The 2704-nt window shown below is 34.3% G+C and overlaps 1 pseudogene; it reads left to right on the plus strand.

Annotated features, from left to right (window-relative positions):
* The first annotated feature begins 1274 nt into the window (after window positions 1–1274).
* On the plus strand, window positions 1275–2022 carry LOC105712415 (transcription factor Spi-C-like; annotated as a pseudogene).
* The last annotated feature ends 682 nt before the right edge of the window (window positions 2023–2704 follow it).

Below are 2704 nucleotides of genomic sequence, written 5' to 3' on the forward strand. Positions count from 1 at the left end.
TTGAGATCTTAGATTTAATTTTCAATTAATTTTGATTTGATTTTTGTATATGGTAAGAGAGAAGGATCTAGTTTCATTCTTCTGCATATAGTTACCTAGTTTTCTTGCACCATTTACTGAAAAGTCTATCCTTTCCTCCATTATATGTTCTTGGTACCTTTGTTGAAGATGAGTTGGCTGTAAATGTGTGGATTTATATCTGGGTCCTCTATTGTGTTCCGTTGGTCTATGCGTCTGTTTTTATGTTAGTATATACTGGTTTGGTTACTATAGCTTTGTAGTAAAATGTGAAGTCAGGTAGTATAATGCCTCTAGCTTTGTTCCTTTTGCTCAGGATTACTTTGGTTATTTGGGGTCTTTTGTGGTTCCATATACGTTTTAAGACTTTTTTTTTTTCCAATTTCTGTAAAGAATGTAATTGGATTGCATTTAATCTGTAAATTGCTTTGAGTAGTATTATAATTTTAACAATATTAATTTTAATTTTAACAATATTCTTTAAATTCATGAACCTGGAATATCTTTCCATTTTGTGTGTCCTTTTCAATTTCTTTCCCAATATTTTAGTATGGTATTTCTTTATCTCTTTGCTTGTGTCGTCACAAATTTTAGCTTAGGATGCAGAATTTGGCCTTTTCAAATTCTGACTCCCAGCCCTAAAGGATTGCAAGGTATAGGTATGAAGATTTTTCTAAAAAAATGAAGTTTCATTATTCCCTCTCTGCTTTTAGATAGTATAGCTTGGACTGAACTTGTCCTTTTCTCATAGAATATTATTTGAGGCCACAAGTGATGTTCAATAACTTGCTATTTTCTTGGGGCTGAGTCCAAAGATTTAGCAAACCATTGGATAGGGATAGCCAGTTGCATTGCTACTGTGTAACAAAAATTTTCAAATAATTATTTAGGAATGGGAATAATTATCTCCTCTCTGTTTTGCACTTTATATTATCTCAGCTATTTTCATACATTAGGATCTGCTACTTAAATTATCTCATTCTCAGGTATAAATTGCTCAGGAATTTTTCTTTTCTTTTCTTTTTTTTTTTATTTTATAAAATCCTTTATGAGTGGCAATCCTCACCTCCCCTGCTCGGGAATTTTTCAGTTGCAGATGACAGAAACCAAACTCAAAACTGCTTTAACAAAATTGTAGCAGGCGGTGGGGAGTGAAGATGTGTGTTTCAGAGAAGGGGATGGTTATTTCCACTTCTACAAGTACATGCTAGATTGGGCACTGATGGACAGAATCATCAGTTTATTAGTGAAGCATAATGTGTGTTGAACAAGACAAGCTGGGTCAAGCATTTGAAGATGCTTTCGAGGTACTGAGGCAACAATCAACTGGAGATCTTCAAAAATTACCTGGTTTTTCATCAGTGATTGTCCCCATGTCAGAGGGGATTCCAACTGCTATGGAGTGTTGCTTACAGAGGAACCTGTCTATAATTGAAGAACCTTAATAAATAATGCTGCAGACTGCTATTTTGAAGGAACTATACATTGATCTTTGTGGAACATAACTGAAAGCCAGCTGGTACAATCTGCTGTTTTCCAGCAAGAGGGAGGACAAGGCAGGAAGATGCTCTGACTGTTTGAATAACTTCACAAATTTTGGTGTAATCCCAAGATGGCATCTGCATTCAGTAAGTAAATAAAACCGAAACCAAAAGGAGTTTCCAGTTTGTATCCAAAAAAAAAAAAAAAACAAAGAAAAACTTGCCAAACTTTGAGGAATAAGAAAGGGCAACAGGAAGACCATGATATATCAGAAAATGGCCAGGAAACTGAGGAATTATGGAAGAACTGGAGAAATCATTAAAATCTGGAGAAAGCTTATTTACCAATGAGCTTCAGTAAGGCCATTCTCTGAAGATCTTTCCATCTCGTTTCTTGGAGAAAGAGATCGTCTACTCACAGTATGTTCAACTTCATCAAGAACATCTCAGTTTAAATAATTGGAATGCAAACTAAAATGATACATATGCCAGTTACCATGAGCTTAGTCAACCTGATTGCTAAATATACTCTCCCATTTCATCATTATTTTTGGCATTAGAAATCCCTACAAGCTTCAGGATTTTTCTCTTAAAGCAAATACTGAAGGTAAAAATTAGCTTCATTGCTGCTATCTTTTATCAAATAGCACATAATTTATACAGACTTTGCGGGAAATTCTGCCAGTGAACAACTTTATTATTTCAAATCAACTTCCATTTGAAAGTATGAACTAAAAATGTGCTTGCTCTTACTATTATCTATGCAACCATTTTCTTCTAGATTAACAATGCCAGTGCAGACAATCTGATTTATGTATTGATTTAAACATTTTGCTGTCTTACACTTAGGTGAAAAATCACTCGGCTATATATCTGATGGCTTTACAAAAAATTATTTACAAAAAATAATTGCATATAATGCAGTGTTTGTGCCAAAGTATGTTTATGTCATAAAAACTTTAGTGGAAATGTCTGTTCAGGTCCCTTGTTCCTTTTCTAATTGGGCTTCTTGTTTTCTTGATTCGAGTTGTTTGAGCTCTTTCTGTATTTTGGATGTTAATCTCTTGTCAGATGTGTGGCTTGCAGCTGTTTTCTCCCAATCTGTGAGTTGCTTCTGCACACTGTTGGTTGTTTCATTGGCTGTGCAGAAGTTTTTTAGTTTGATGTAATCTCATTTGTCTACTTTTGCTTTTTGTCTACTTTGT

Source organism: Aotus nancymaae, unplaced genomic scaffold (genome assembly GCF_030222135.1).
Source record: "Aotus nancymaae isolate 86718 unplaced genomic scaffold, 86718_ANA_hifiasm-v0.15.2.pri h1tg000018l, whole genome shotgun sequence".
Lineage (NCBI taxonomy): Eukaryota > Metazoa > Chordata > Mammalia > Primates > Aotidae > Aotus > Aotus nancymaae.